The sequence below is a fragment of the Peromyscus leucopus genome, chromosome 6, assembly GCF_004664715.2.
Source record: "Peromyscus leucopus breed LL Stock chromosome 6, UCI_PerLeu_2.1, whole genome shotgun sequence".
NCBI lineage: Eukaryota > Metazoa > Chordata > Mammalia > Rodentia > Cricetidae > Peromyscus > Peromyscus leucopus.
The window spans coordinates 33742369-33759426 of record NC_051068.1 but is presented as its reverse complement, the minus strand read 5'-3'; the positions used below and the strand labels follow the sequence as shown (position 1 = coordinate 33759426).

General features: G+C 43.0%; 1 protein-coding gene across 4 annotated transcripts in view; it reads right to left on the bottom strand.

Moving 5' to 3' along the window:
* The window catches only part of Trpc4 (transient receptor potential cation channel subfamily C member 4), a 176981-nt gene extending 168916 nt beyond the window's left edge, over positions 1-8065 (bottom strand). For 3 of the 4 annotated variants that reach the window (XM_028873358.2, XM_028873357.2, XM_028873360.2), the window contains exon 1: positions 7501-8065. The gene's annotated coding sequence lies outside the window, so the exon portion shown is untranslated. The remainder of the gene's footprint in view (positions 1-7500) is intronic. The other variant, XM_028873361.2, reaches the window with a different exon arrangement.
* Positions 8066-17058: the final 8993 nt, after the last annotated feature.

Below are 17058 nucleotides of genomic sequence, written 5' to 3'. Positions count from 1 at the left end.
ATAATATATATATATGGAGGATCTTAGCTTGCCTCTAGATCCATATAAGAAAATAATTCATACAGTGAAAAACTTCCTTTAAAGACACTGAAACAAGTCCTGCTTTGGCTCTCTATTTATCTATGTTACCCAACAATGGATCATTTCAAACACTCAGTCTGTTTTTCTCAATGGGTTATACATTTTCTTTGCAGATATTCTTTTTTTTTTTTTAAATCAGAGACTAAGATACTATCATTTGAAATGAGTCTTCTGTATTTTGTGAATAATTATGACCATTATGCTACAGGGGAGTAACTTTCTCCATATAATTGTACAAAATTTTCAACGATAGCAATGCAAACCCCGAAATGAAAGCACTTGAGGATTTTATCCAGTTAGGTTTTGAGTTCTGGTTCAGTGTTTCACTGCAAAGTCCACGCAGAATGCAAGGCAGCTCTTACTTTTCAGGTTGAAGCTATTGATGTTTTCACACGATGGAAAGATATTTATCATAAGTACCATTATAATGAAATATTTTTTCATTAAAGCGTCTTTTATTCATGAAAGGGCAAAATCATTTGCTGGCTCACTTTGTTCCAGGAACGTGCTGGAGTGCTAAATGAAAACGCAGCTCAGCTCTCCAAGTGCCAGCACGCTGCAAATCCAAACGTTAAGCTGTGAGGTTAAAATGAACCAGATAAACAAACAAACCCTTCCTCTCTGCCAACGTTTCCATTTTGCACAGCACATACAGAGAGGTCTAGCTGTAAATGTTCCCTCTCCTTAATTTTAGAGGCCATGAGAGCCTTCCTTACAGGTGGCACTCTGAGTGCGCTGCATAGATCACAGAAAAGAAAAATTCTGACAAGGTATAAGAGCGGGCTCCTACACTTCATTACTTTAAAAAAAAAATCCATTCACTATAGGCCTTTTAAATTTTTATTAAATGTATTTATTTTGTGTGTTTATGTGTATTTCTTAGTACACACATCACAACATGTATGTAGACGTCAGAGGACAGCTACTAGAGTCATGTAGGTCCCAGGGGGACAATTCAGGTCATTGGTGACAAGTGCCTTCATCTTCAGAGCATGTCTCTCCTGTATTACTTCTTATGTAATACATACACATGTGTGTGTGTACATAAAAATACATAAATATATGATGTGTGCATGTGTGTATACATTTCTGTAGTTATTGGGTGATAGGTGAAATTCAATATGACCCAGATGTACTTGTCCAACTACGTGGCTACAGAGGAGCGTCCAATGTGGGGCTTTCGGTGTGGTCTTTGGGGCTTCATCTTTCCTTCTTTTCAGCATGAGCAACACTTTTGCCTAACAAGCTGCTCACCATGGTGACAGTAGGGAACCCTGCAATGAGTTCTCTACCCTGTGGCCCCTGTGCACACACTAAGCCTCTTGGCTCATCTTTCCATTGCAGTTTGAGAATTCACACTGCTCTGTGACCAGTTACTACAGACAAAGGCTTTAAAAGAAAGAGGCTGAGTGGAACAGAGAAAACACAGAAATCAATCCTTACATATTGATTTGACTCATTCAAAAAAAAAATGAATATTGAGCAGCCTAGCCCACTGATTCTGAAGGAACTAACCTTTGATTTGTAGTTTCCTAAGTTCAAGTAAAAAGACCAAATGGCAAACTCATACCGCCTACAATGGTTCATCATGTTCTGTCAAATTTAGGACATGAACTTTCAACTTAATTTGCTAAATATAATCATGGATGGAAGCTATGGCTTCTTTCGGTTCAGCGTGCATTCCTGGGAACAGCTGTGTCTGGGCTCTCTCATTTCTGACTTCTCCCCTCATAGCACAGTGGACGGAAAACTTCAGGAATTCTAGCACAGCAGCATTTGAGTCGAAGTAACTGACGATCAGCTGTAGGAATCCCATGATGATGGGCCCTCCCCAACAACTAGGTGACTGAATGCTATCTCTGTTGAATGACAACTGGAAAATTATTTTTTAACGTAAAAAACTGTGTGGCATTCACCACACATGTATATAAGGGGAATGTTATTATAAGTTGGCTTCATTAAGTAAGTATGCGAAAAGTCATCTGTCACAAGTATGACATAATGAAAGTGTAAAAAATGAACTCTGCTCAACTGCAAAAGCACAATATCTATAGAAATCGAATTCTGTGGAAAATTCACATACTTTGAAACATCATTTTCACTTTTAAAGGTGTTTACTGTCTAGTTCCACAGACAGACAGGCCTTTACGCACCTGCAAGGCACATCTAACAAGCTTTGCCTGTGTTTATACTTGAGACATCGGGACAAAACTTCTAGAGTCAAAGAAGGTAAAGAAGGATCCAGTGATGGGAGAAAAGTCTTCCAGGAAACAAAAGGAAAAGTTATTCTAGACATAGGAAACTCTGCCCGAAAATTCAGGAACCCACGTGCAACTCATCTGCTTATTCAATTATCCATCTACAAGTAGGCAGTAAATATGTGTGTAGGTGGGTAGTACTTCAGGGTTGAGTGTCATATTAATATGATGTCCATTCAAAGATGTTCTCTTTCAGTGCAATGCCAATTGGATTTTGTATATAATATTTCAAATGCATGTATCCACTTAAAAACACCATGTCATATGTACTAAAATGTCTTACCAACTGTTAAGTATCTTCTGGGATGTCAAATACCAAGGGTCATGAAATAATTAGTTAAAATTTCAAAAACAAAATAAATATAAAGTCTTAACACTTTATATAAGATTGATAAATGGAATATAAATCTAACATATCTTGCCTGGACTGTTTTTCCACAAAGGAATGCTATCAATCGCTAAAGACGTGGTGGGTTTTGGAGGAAAACTCATCTAAGAAGCTCTTCTCATTGCTTCGAAAAATGTGCAACCTAGAATTTTATTCATGTACGTGAACTTCCTTCCCCGTGTGTATTACATATATGTTCAGGAATACGACTGGAATCAGGGTGCCTGAGCAGCGTCCGTCCGTGGTTGGGCTGAGTGTGTGTGTAACATGGGGTTAGAGCAAAGCCCCGGGGTCGAGGTGCGGCAGTCGGGACACAGAAAGGCAGCCTGTGTGATCTGAGCAGCTCAGCTCCCGCTCTGCTTCAGGGATGCTGTGTCTAATTCTGTCCCGGTGAAAGGAACAGACGTTTGATTCCCATGTTATAGTACGTGAAACTTGAAAGAAAGAAACAGTTGGGAAAATACGATTCAACTTTAGGAACTATGTAAAAATGTAATTCTTATTTTTCAGGGGTGTTTTGCTGTTCTTTGTGTGTTTCCATTGGGTTGTTTTCTATTTTATTTTGGTTGTTGTCTTGTTTCGTTTTTCACAAGCTGTCCCTCTGTGGCCCCGGCTGCTCCTGAACGCAGAACCCTTCTACCCCAGCCTCCAGTGTGCTTAGGTGACAGGTATACATAGGATTTTTTTCCCAACACACTGATTCACCACAGAGTTAAACTATGATGCTTGAGCAGTTCACCTTTTCCAAGTTGCTAAAAAGTGACCACACTTCAAATTCTAAGCGGAAGGGAAGGTAATGAGTGACTGGCCAGAACTACTGGCTCCTCCCTTCTCTGTCTCTCCTGTCCTCTGTCGGAAATAAACACCCACTCTTCTTCTTACTGGCTCAAAGGAGTTAATTAGGGTAACTTCTTCAACATACTTCGAAAAGATAAGAGCAGACTATGGGCAATATTTAATTAATATTTATTATTAATTTTTACTGCAATTATTATTTCTCAAAGAGAATGCCTTGTGCTAGATAAAGGCATATTTTTATATTACTATCTAAATTAATTTTAAATTTATTCCAGTTTGGAGCATAAAACTATGCCCAGGTTATTATATCTTAGGAAGCCATCATTCTGTGACACTGTTGTGTTGTACAGAAAACTAATGTCGGAAGGAATACTGTGTAACATTCCGCTACAATAATAGATCAAGTAGTTTGATTGCCATCCTTCCTACCCTACTTAAGCTGAACAGCCAGACACATCACAGGGACATTTAAAAGGTTTAAACACTTCATTGCTTTTACCAAATAGTTCATGGACTGAGATCATTTTAAGGTAAACATACTGCCAATAGAAGTATCTTTACCTTTCAGTTTTCTAGATGACTCTTCCTAAATGTCTGTCTCTGTCCCTAGGTTATTTTGTGGTTGTCATAACTGTTGTAGGAAAGTTCTCCACGGTCAGGTCTGAATCTGTGTTCATTTAAAAAGCACAGGCGTGTTGTGTCTGTCTGAGTTACAAAGAATACCTCCACTCTCCTGAAATACTGAAGCTGTGCATGAGAAAGGGTGAGAAACCAAAAGCTTCGGAAGGAGAACGTAAGTCATCACTGTAACGAGAGGGAAATAAACATCCAAGTGAGTGTTTACAGGGGCGGGGGATGGACAGAACACAACCGGGGTTTTCACAGCTGCCGTTTTCATAAGAGTCATTTTAATAAAAGCACATGGTATTGGATGGGAATTAAATAAGTCACTGGCATCAGTTTCTAGTTAGCTCAGGCAACACAATTTAGGACAAGATGTACGTTGGAATCTGAGCTCCTAACTGTCTGGCACTGATGATATTAGAAGGAAATGTAACAGCCTGTTACTCCCATTCACCCAGCCTGTTAAAAAAAAAAATCTGACATTTTCAAACGAAAGCATTCAGCGGTAGTTTATGTTCCTAGTGACTACTCTGGTTCTCTCGTGTGTCCATCTTTATTTTACAAAATCTCTGGTTTCTCAGAGCACTGTTATTTAAAAGTTTATTATTGAGTATATGTATGCCTATCTTTATCTTTGCCATAGTATATCCACTATGTAAAAATGGGACCTCATTTTAATCTTTGGTTGATAAATAGAACGCTAATTTATTGAATTGATACAAGTTATTCTGGAGATTAAACGTGAGGGAATGAAAATAGAGTACTTTCAAAAACATAGAGGTTTTATTTTAATTCAGAGAGGGAACAAGCAGACTCTTTCGGGGACTGTAGCTCTTCAGACACGGATCCGGTTTAAAATATAGTAAGTTGATAGTATTTGCCTGGATGACCAGAAACGTTTACTATTTTTGTATCATAAAAAATTAATGATTGTGCCCAAAATACAATGACTGTCTATATATAGTTTCTGCTTCTCCCCTTCAGTTCAGGAACAGTGGTGTTTAAGGCTAATTGCTTCAAGTAAAGTTTTAATGTCATGCACTTCACCGCACCTATCTGTAGACACAGCCACTGAGAACTGAAAAACAGCCATCTGCCTTTTACATCCACTATAAACAGTAGTTCATACGCCATGAGTTGCTGCTGGAAGCTTACTGTGCTCTGTCTTCTGGATGAGGGTGTTGGACCAGGTAGGTGTTTAGCTGTTTGGATGGATATGGCTCTCTGAGTTTGAAGTATGTACACTAAATAAGAACACCCTTCAAAGGTTCCCTGAACAGAAGGGGTAAGCAGACAGCTTCTGGATTGCCAGTCTCCATAAAGCACAAACTGATTCAGACTCTGTCCTGTGGAAAGCTATTTGACCTGTTACTATTTTGATAATTAAAGTAGCCACTTTACACATTTTGATTGGCCTTCTAGAAATAAATTCAACACAAGAATAAACAATATAAGATTGTAAATCTAGTCCCTCTCTTTTCTTTGAGAATAGGTATAAAGAGGAAAATTGAAATGTACTTCATTTCTTAAGATCAGAGATTTGCACAAAGGCCATCCATGCTTGGCACATCTAGCCAAAGAGCTGTTTGCTTTCTGTCCAGTCTAAATAGATAGACTGCGAATAGAATGTGAATGCTCTTTTCAGATCTAACTGATAAACTTCTCAAAGTTCAGACTTGCAAATCTTTTCATCATACTACATCTACTCAGAGGAATATGAGGCAACTCGGATGTATTACTCTCATCAACCTGTTAGTTTTCTAACTCTGCCTTTCTTGGCCTAAGTCTATCTTTCCTCGGGCCTGTCTGTGTCGAGACTCTGATCAACATTCAGGCAGGGCAGAGCTGCGCACTACAGTCTTACTCAGAAACCATACCAGGGCACTCTCCCTCCACCTGTCCTACCCTTCATTAGTCCAAGACAACCACAAATCCCTTGATAAATGCCCATTTACCTTGCCCTCTCAAGACTGATTGACCCCCCCACCCCACCCCCGCAAACAATCGCACTATTCGCAGATTGTAAAAAAGCTCCATTCACGTCAACCATGTCAACCCCAATTTTGATCCTAGTTCTGAATTTCGGACAGAATTACCCCTATGTCTTACTACTCTGTTTCTCTTAAATACTTGATGTTTCCTGATTTACTGTCCAGAGGAACAGAAGTAGGCGTCACAAATATAACTTTAAATAGTAAATCGTAACACGGTTAACATCGCCACCAACTCCTACTCTCAGTGTCTGAATCTTAAAAAAAAAAAAAAATCCTCGGCTAAATCTTTTATTCTCCTTAAAGAATTTTTAAGAGCTTTGCGTTGTGATAACTACGATAGAAAAGCCAGCATAGTCATTCTATGTGGTTTATTTTATTCTGTTTTACAAGTCTGTTCTAAATTTCATTTTAAAGGCACAGCGCAAGCTTCTCCCCGTTCCCACTCCCTTGGCTTGATTTCTTACTCCGTAAGTAACTCGCTAGGATTTTATAGCAGCGGAATTTAATGGGTAGGGCTCCCCTGAGAAACCGTGTCTACAACAGGGACACGCCACAGTGCCTGGAGAACACTGGACACAGTGAGGAGATCATCAGTCCCTCTGCCCAGCTCTCTCCAATCCGCCCCCCCCACCCCCCGCCCTGGAGTCACAAAAGGCAGCTGAGTTCGCAGCTGGAAACAACAAGTTGCGCCATGGATCCAACCTATCTCCTTAGGTAGCAAGCAGGGCCCCTGGCTCAGATGGAATCTCGGTTGCCAGGTGAAGTAGGAACCACCAACCCTGGTCCCACCACATGCGTAAAAGTGCTTTTGCTGCCTGACACAGAAGGAAAATGACGCAGAGGGGAATGGACCCACAGAACAGCGATCGCTGTACTCTCTTCGTGCCCTCAGCCTCGGTGCCTGCTGGAGAGCCGTGAGGGCTCACAGTGTGTGCCTAAGGACCGTGCCATTTCCATCCTCTCCTAAAGCTTGGGAGGCTGAACGTAACCACCTAGCTCCCAGCACCGCGGGTGTAGAGGCTGATCCTTTGGTGTAGAGGCTGATCCTTTGTTTACCATGTAAGTCACACCAGGGGTTCGCTCCTCGCCCTCACCCCTGCCTTACAATGCGATGCAGAGAGAGCCTGGGAGCACCCCCCAAAACTCCCCCTCAACCGGTCATCCAAAAGAAAGCTTCGCAAAAGCCTTTCCCCAAACCTTAAAAAGCAACCAAGCTGCTGCACCCTGGTGACTCGTAACCCCTCAGAGATGCCCGCCTCCCGAGAGGGAGCCTGCTTCCCAGGAGGCTCGGGAAACTTAACCAGTATCCCAGTTGCGAGGCCAGCGTCTGGAGCGCGGAGGCTGCACCCTCTCTTACCTGCAAAGTTGCAATCCGGTGGTTGAAGTGACTGCGGTGGGCTCGGTTGGCGCGCGGCACCAGTGCTGCGCCCCGTGCTAGCGCAGCCGGTCAGTTCCGATGGGGTTTCCGTAGTCGCTGCCGAGTTTTGGAGCATTCCAAGGGGAAAAAAACCCGCACGAAGCCGGAGCCCACGCAGCTGGCACGGAACTGGGCGGAGTGAGGATGCTGGAGAGCCAGAGCAGGGGCGCGGGGGAGGGGCGGCCCGGGAGGGGGCGGGGTGCCCAAGACTACAGCCTCACCCGCCCAGCTCTGATGCTCTCCTCCTACCCTACCCCCTGGCAAAGTTGCGTTCCCAAGGTGGCCACAGAGAAGCCTGGAGGACCGCCCTCACCCACCCTGGGTCGGCCCGACAGCCGCGGATGCGCATCCCACGCACCTCTCCAAGAGCGGGTGGAAAGGACCCACATACACAGGGACGCGCCACCCGGGGAGCATCGCTACAGGTCAGCCAGTGGACAGGGTGATTCGCCACACTCTGTCGCTGCCACACACCTAAGTAGGTGACCAGGACCGACCCCTAGGTCTAGGATGCCTGGCAGACACATATCTGGGCTTTGGTGGGGCCCCGCAGGGGTGCAGAACTTCACTTAGCAAAAGGACCCAACACTGGAAAGCTCTGTTCCCACCATAGTAAGCAAACACCCATGCCGCAGGTCAACCGATGGGACAAATTCTCTCTCCGCCCCGTCCCCCAACCCAGCCCCTGCAACTCCGTTTGCTGCCCCGGGCTCCTGGCACCCCCTCTCCTGTCCTCAAGGTGTCACACTTCCCTTGCTAGTAAGTGCAGGGACGTGGCTTGCCACTACTGTCAACAATCCAGACAGTGGCAATAAATAAATGACAAGCCACAGGGTCCTCTCCACTCCTACCCAGCTCTCTCTAAACAGCTGGAACAGGAAACCAGCAAGTTTTCCATATACTTAATCCCAAATCACGTAGCAGCCTGGGAGCAGGAGGTCCTGGTGGCTGCTTGTGAGTATGCTGGTGCGCAGGTCACTGGACTCAGCATGTCTAACACTTACCTGGAGATTTCAAGATACAGCTTATCTCCGGGTCAGTCTGTGTAGCATTCACACACAAAAATAAGATCACAGTACAGCGGTCGGAAACTGCTCGTAGCTTGTCGCATTCAGGACCCTTGAGTGGTCATGACCGCAAGATTCAGGAGAAAACTTGACAGTGCATTTGCCGACCAACCGCAGCCTCCTCCCAGCCCTCTGCTGCTTCTGGGTTTCTTTTAGAAGCACTTTGCGAGCTCCTCCCTTGCCTGTCGGCATCCCAGCAGCAAGCATTTCCTTTAAAGTTTCTCCAGTGTTCCATGTTTCTGAAGTTCAGATGAGTCGAGGGTGTTTTGTTTTGTTTTGTTTGTTTGTTTTTTGTTTTTGTTTTTTTGTTTTGTAAAGGGCAATAACAGAGTGAGGAGCATTTGTTGGCTTATTCACTGGAATGAAGGGCCGGATGTTTTGTTTTGTTTTTCTTTTCAAAATGCTGTTTGTAATTGTCAATTTTTTTTCTCCCTAGCTAACTGCTCTTCTCATGGGTCAGCATGACCCCTATTCTCATTATGAGGGAGCATAGACCTCCCTCTCGAAAAATACTGAGGTCTTTACAACACACTAAACAAACCTGCTCCAGAAAACCGGATGAATAACAGAGTAACTAATTCCCTTCCTTCCCTGAATGTCTTTTACAGTTCCTCACAAATACGTGTCAACATTTTCAAGGTAGTTTTCTTTTCTTGGCATTAAACACTGGGTTTTATAAAATATGCAAAACACATGTATCTGTAGACATGTCAATGAACTTTAGAATAAATCTAAACCCACTTTGTTCCAAACAAGAAAAGGAAACACACACACACACACACACACACACACACACACACACAGAGAGAGAGAGACAGAGAGACAGAGACAGAGACACAGAGACAGAGATCTGCTTTATGTGATACATCTGAAATTATCATTTTTAATTCTTCACGAAACCTGTCTTCTCAATGATCAGTAAATGTATAAAAATCGAAAGTGGAGCTAACTGACAATGATTGGGGAACGTTTCAGTTAAAAACTAAGTCCTACAGGCTGTGATGAGTGTAGGTCCTTAAGACACCTTTAAAGATGCTTGGGTGTGTGTTGGGGGGGGACCACCAATCAAGGAAAACACTTTCAATCACCCCCACACCCCTCTCTTAGGGTTCTTCTTCATAGCAGATATCATTTTTATCATGATGTCAGAGGCAGATATTTTACTAGTCCCCCCTAATTTGTTATTTTTCCCTGAAGAAAGATGGCTATGAGTCCACAATAAAAACAAAATAGAAAAAAAATGTAAAGAAAAGAAAAAGGGAAACGATTGAGAATCACAGAGTGCATGTCAGTGCTTGCTCTGTTTGGCTGTGTTTCCCTGGAAGGAAGGGCCATTGATCACAAACCCACCTCTTCTGCAGTGTGTGTGAGTATCGATTGCTGAGCTCGTGACACACAAAATGATCAGCAATTATAATAAAAAAAAAAAACACCCACAAACTGAAGTCTATCTAAACGAATATCATTAGCAGTCTATTGACGTTGTTCAGTTACAAATAGAGTGACATCATTTGGGTAAACTGTAAGTCCTTAAAGAGCAGGTCAGTGAGGCCAAAGGAATTTACACTCAAATGGATTTGCTCATTTGGACTTTAGTTTTCCTGCTCCGTTCAAGAAGACAAGAAAGTACTCTTTTGAAATTAGCATCAGAAAGTACACCAAGGAATGATGATAGTGTTAAGACAACTGTCCACAGTGCTATTCACCGTTCAAAGAGATCAGGAAATTGGGGTTGCCATTGCTTGAGGAACTGAATTTTTAACCGCTAAAGCCCATGTTTTCCCTTTAGGAGCTCGAAGGCAGCATGCGTGAAGTTCTTTCTTGCAAAAAGTGGAAGGAGGCAAAGTCACGAGACTGATTTGGGGAAATTTTATTTCCGCCAAGGACCATTCTCATGATTTTCTCTGATGGTCAGTCATTCATGAAGAATGCCATCATCATGCATGTTAAGGTGCCAAATTTTCTTCCAGAAATGATTTATAAAAATCATTACACAATTCTATGAAGTAATACTGTTGGAGTCATGGAAATGCAAACTGTTTTGATACTTGTCTTCCCCATGAGTTGTCAAAAGATGTGACAATTCATTTTTTTTTAATTAGCTTTGATGTTTGCCTATGTGTATGTAGGTATGTATACCACATGAGGACTTGGTGCCTGAGAAAATCAGAAAAGGGCATTGGATCCCATGGAACTGGAGTTACAGACACTTGTGAGTCCTCTGGAAGAGCAGCCAGTGCTCTTACAAGACCCTGAGTCACCTCTCCAGGCCCTGACAACACATGTGTTTGCTTGTGCCTGGGACTATAGTTTTTCAGGTGTGTTCTACTAAGGGAGCCAAGGGTCAGCATGCAGGAAACCACCCAGAAAGCTTGTTTCGGGAGACTAAGGAGCCCTAACCCACAGAACATGTCTTTGCTATTGTGTTCTCTGTTGTCTTTTATTTACTTTCGTAGGTTTCTGATTTGGGGGAAGAAGGCATTTCTATTTAATGCATTGACTATCAAATAAAGAGACTTTTATTTTAATATTTTATGCTTTGTTTCTGTTTGTGAATCTATACTCATTTTAAATAGTGAATTTTACTGCTATTCAAATACTCAATGGTGATGACTCTTAATACATTAAAGTATTTATGCTTTCCTATATTTATTTTAGTGGGGTTCTGCAGACCTACAGAGGGAATGATTGTTTTCCATCCCATCCCAGCCTCCTGATTCATCTCTTGTGGTACATTCAAGAATTCTATCTCCAATGCAAATCAGGCCTGTTCTCCACTCTCCCCTAGAGATAACTGATGACCTTTATTACCTATTTTCTCCACAAACTCCTGCTTGTTTATGATCTAGAGATTGCAATATCTGTGTAGACCTAGAATGGAAGTATGTATTAGACTATGGAAGGACCAGAGGGAGATATTTCCTGAGAATGTTATGTTGTAGAGTATTATTTTAAGGTGTCTTACTTTTATTTATGTTTCATTTGTTTAACTTTGTGAAGCTCTGTTCCTTTGTCTGTCTAAAATACCTGATGGTCTAATAAAGAGCTGAATGGCCAATAGTGAGGCAGGATAGAGAAATAGGTGGGGCTGGCTGGCAGAGAGGAGAAATAGAAGGAGAAATCTGGGAAGAAAAAAGAAGGAGCGAGAGGAGGACACAAGGGGCCAGCCACCCAGCCACCCAGCCACCCAGCCACCCAGCCACCCAGCCACCCAGCCACCCAGCCACCCAGCCACTCAGCCACTCAGCCAGTCAGGGAGTAAGAGTGACAGAAGTAAGAGAAGGTAAAAGCCCAGAAGAAAAAGACAGATAGACTAACTTAAAAAAAGCTGGCTAGCAACAAGCCAAACTATAGCTGGCATTCATAGTTAATAATAAGCCTCCGTGTGTGACTTGTTTGGGAGCCGGGTGGCGGGCCCGCCAGAAGAACAAAAGCAAACAACAACAGTGTTGGTGATATACTAGTAGAGATGAAGTGTGCTGTTTTAAATAAGGAATCGGGACTTGTCCACGGCAGCAGGAGTGCTCACTTCCACAGTCCCTATGTTGATGCACTGGTGTGGATTAACTCTGTTGTACAAACCATCTTGCATTCTCTGACAGTACAATGGTAAAAACCTGTGTATGTTACATAATTAAATAAATAGTAACACTGAATAAACATCTCTCTGATGTGGATTTGTAGAAATTGAAGAGAAACTATAAAAAAGCTATTAAGTCAGATGATGTTTTAGGTTGGGGCATTTTATCTGAATTAATTATGAGACCATAATTGATTTTTTAAGAAAAAAATCTATTATAGTTTAAAGGATGGTATTCCCTTTATCAATTTTATGCCAGAGTTTATTTGATTCTGTACTCATGTCTTTTATGAAGGGATTCTGGGAATATAAACCAGGGCTTCTGGCATGCTAAATAACTGCTTAGCACCCAGGTTTATATCCCCATCAATGAGTTTCAGTTTAAAAATAAAATTATGAGTTAATTTTTTCAGAGGTGAAAGGTTAATTTTGGTCTATAATTTAAGAGTACAGTTCATCATGGAGGAGAGCATGGTGGCAAGAGCAGCTTTCTGCTGTGATGATCACAGTGTGTCCACAGTCAGGAAGCAGAGAGAGAGATGATCACAGTGTGTCCACAGTCAGGAAGCAGAAAGAGAGATGCTCACAGTGTGTCCACAGTCAGGAAGTGGAGAGAGAGATGATCACAGTGTGTCCACAGTCAGGAAGCAGAAAGAAAGATGCTCACAGTGTGTCCACAGTCAGGAAGCAGAAAGAAAGATGCTCACAGTGTGTCCACAGTCAGGAAGCAGAGAGAGAGGATGCTCACAGTGTGTCCACAGTCAGGAAGCAGAGAGAGAGATGTTCACAGTGTGTCCACAGTCAGGAAGCAGAAGGAAAGGATGCTCACAGTGTTCAAGAAGAGAGAGAATGATCACAGTGTTCCACAGTCAGGAAGCAGAGAGAGAGGATGCTCACAGTGTGTCCACAGTCAGGAAGTGGAGAGAGATGATGCTCACAGTGTGTCCACAGTCAGGAAGTGGAGAGAGCAATGATCACAGTGTGTCCACAGTCAGGAAGCAGAGAGAGAGGATGCTCACAGTGTGTCCACAGTCAGGAAGCAGAGAGAGAGGATGCTCACAGTGTGTCCACAGTCAGAAAGCAGAGAGAGAGGATGCTCACAGTGTGTCCATAGTCAGGAAGTGGAAAGAAATGATGATCACAGTGTGTCCACAGTCAGGAAGTGTAGTTGGAATTTTTCCTGTGTCCTGGCTGGCCTGCAGTCAGGACAAATCTCTCCCACTTGCCTCCCCCAAGTAAGCACACAGGTGTTTATATTAATTATAACTGCTTGGCCATTAGCTCAGGCTTATTACTGACTAGCTCTTACACTTTAATTAACCCATAATTCTTATCTATGTTTAGCCATGTGACCTTTTGTCAGTTCTGCCTTGACATATTGCTTCCTCTGTGTCTGGCTCAGCTTTCTTCTTCCCAGAATTCTCCTTGTCTGCTTATTGTGCCTATACTTCTTGCCTGGCTACTGGCCAATCAGCATTTTATTTATCAACCAATCAGAGCAACACACATTCACAGCATACAGAATGACATTCCACAGCACTTCCCCTTTTCTGTCTAATCAAAAAGGAAGGTTTTAACTTTAACATAGTAAAATTACATATAATAGAACAGTTATCAAGCAAGAATTACAATTACAATATCTAGTCTATTTGTACTTAGAAAAATTAAAGAAAATATTTTATCTATCCTAGATCTGTGAGTCTAAAGTTTCATATCTAATTTATCTTTTAGTATAACCAAGGAAAATTTTAAGTATCTAGTCTTCAACTACATCAAAGACTCCAGAAGAATATAATATTATCTAAGTAACAAAAGGGGAAAATTGTAGTGGTATTTGCTCCACCCATGACCCCGGGCTATACCCAAAGGAGGTGGTGCTTGCTGCCATGGTATGTGACCTCTGATAAGGAGCTGGGTGGGGAAGGCTCACAGGCCTCTTCTCCTGGCTGTGAGGTGGATCACTCCTGGTCAGATCAGAGGATGACTTCTACTGTCTACTCCATTCTGTAATTGTGAGTGTATTTCCTCAATTTATATTTTAATAAATACTGTCACCCATTTAATAGATTCACATGGATTGATCATAATAAGGAAGCAGAGAGACAGATGATTCACAGTGTATCCACAGTGAGGAAGTGGAGAGACAGATGTCAGGAAGTGGAGAGATAGGATGCTCACAGTGTGTCCACAGTCAGGAAGTGGAGAGATAGGATGCTCACAGTGTGTCCACAGTCAGGAAGTAGAGAGATAGCATGATCACAGTGTGTCCACAGTCAGGAAGTAGAGAGATAGCATGATTACAGTGTGTCCACAGTCAGGAAGTGGAGAGATAGGATGATCACAGTGTGTCCACAGTCAGGAAGTAGAGATAGCATGATCATAGTGTGTCCACAGTCAGGAAGCAGAGAGAAAGGATCATCACAGTGTGTCCACAGTCAGGAAGCAGAGAGAAAGGATCATCACAGTGTGGCCACATACAAAAATGAATGCTGGTACTCAGCTCCCATTCTTTTCATTTAAAAATTGATTTACTTTTGAAGATTTCATATATGTATGTGTTTAAGTTTGTTTCCTATTGCTGTGATAAACAGCATGACCAAAAGCAACTTGGGAAAGAAAGGGTTTATTGGGCATACTCATCCTGAACATTGCCCATCACTGAGGGAAGTCAGAGCAGGAACTGAAGTCAGGAACCTGGAGGCAGGATCTGAAGCAGAGGCCACAAGTGATGATGCTTACTTGGTTGCTCTCCATGCCTTCCTCAGCCTGCTTTCTTATGCAACCCTGAACCACCTGCCCAGGGGATACACACCCATGGTGAACTGGATTCTTCCACATCAATCATTAATCAAGGAAATTCCCCACAGAGTTGCCTACATGCAAATCTGGCAGAAGCATTTTCTCAATTGGGGTTCCTGTTCCCAGATAATTCTAGCTTATGTCAAGTTGGCAGAAACCAGCCAGGATGGCATATAATACATACAGATTGTACTCTCCCTCCAGATTATACTCTCCCTCATCATATATCTGCCTCCTACTCCTGCTCATTCTTACCTGATTGCCATGTTTTTCTTTTGTCATCTATCAAGTTTCATGAGTGTTGCTTACATGAATGTGAGTGGGAGGTTATTTACTGGAACATGGACAACATACCAGTGGCTACACAGTTGACCCAGCAGCTGTTGACAGCCAGTAACTCCTCAAAGGGGGCTAGAGCTACCTGGGCACCTCCCACCCTTACAGAACGTTAATGGACCCAATGTGCAGGTCTCGTGCAGATAACCACAGCTACTGTGAGTTCATGTGTACAATGGCTGAGTCAGGTCCAGAAGAGAGCATTCCACATCTCTCCTCTACATCATCTGGCTCTTACATTCTTTCTGCCCCTGTTATCTGATGCTCTCTAAGCCTTGGTGCTGCTGGTGGTGGTGTGATGGTGGTAGCCCTGGTGGTGGTGGTGGTGGTCCTGGTGGTGGTGGTGGTGGTCCTGGTGGTGGTGGTGGTACTGTGGTGGTGGTAGTGTTGTTGTTGGTGGTGGTTATGGTATTGGTGGTAGTGGCAGTGATGGTGGTGATGGTGCTACTGGTGGTGGTGGCAGCGGCGGCGGTGGCGGCGGTGGTGGTGGTGGTGGTGGTGGTGGTGGTGGTGGTGGTGGTGGTGGTGGTGGTGGCAGCGGCGGCGGTGGCGGCGGCGGTGGTGGTGGTGGTGGTGTGGTGGGGCGGCGGGGTGGTGGTGGTGGCAGCGGCGGCGGTGGCGGCGGCGGTGGTGGTGGTGGTAGTAGAGGGTGATATAGATGTTTGGGGCTGAGCACTCAACAGCTGATTACTCTCAGCACTCTTTGATCAGTTATGAGCCTCTGAGTTAATCACTGCTGATAGAAACTTCTCTGGACCAGGTTGAGAGCTGCACAGATCTGTGGGTATAAATGTATTTAGACTGCAGCTTGACATTGTTCTAAAACCTCTGACATGCCCAATCATGCAGACTGTATGTTTCTGAGGAAGTAAATTACTGATAGTGGGAATGGGTCTTTGTTGTTAAACAGTAATCAAACACTGGTGTTTCAGGAAATAAAAATGATAAACAAGTCATACATAACAGACTAAAATAAAGCTGATTGGTTAGTGTTCTGTTTCATGAAGTGATCAAATGGCTTTTTAAATATTTATATTTATTATTTTTAATTATGTGTATCTATTTATGAGTATGTGCACATGATTGCAGTTTCCAGAAGAGGCTTTCAGAGGAGAGAGGGGCCTGGGAGCCCTGAGGTTGGTGTTGTGAGCTGCCTCAAGTGGATGCTGAGAATCAAACTCAGGCCCACTGGAAGAAGAGTATGTGCTTCTATCCACTGAGGCATCTTTCTATCCCACATCACATGACTTCATTGGTTGAATAGGCAGTAGAGTACAGAGGTAAGGGCAGCCATTCTACAGGTAGATCGGGTTGGAATTACATTCTTGCTGGGATGTATGAGTTTAGACATAATACATAAGCTTTCTACCTCAGTGTATTCATTTCTTGTTTAGAAACATAAGAAGATCTCTTTAATAGGATTGTTATAGAAATTGTACAAATAAATGCAAATTGGTGAGTGTACATTGCCGTAGTCTCAGTCAGCCTGAGTATAACATGCAGCTTTTTAAACTCTCGTGTCGGTATGGACTTAGTTTCCAGTTTTTCAGAGGGTGAAGATGTTCCTAAAAATGTTATCAAAAAATCGGTGTGGCCGATTCAAAAAATTTAAGGCTTGTTTTGATTGAGTCTTTGCAATATGTCAGTGCAGAACAGCGGAGTGAGGATTTCCATTGTCCGCCGCCCCCCCCCCCCCATGAATTTAAGTGGAGAGAT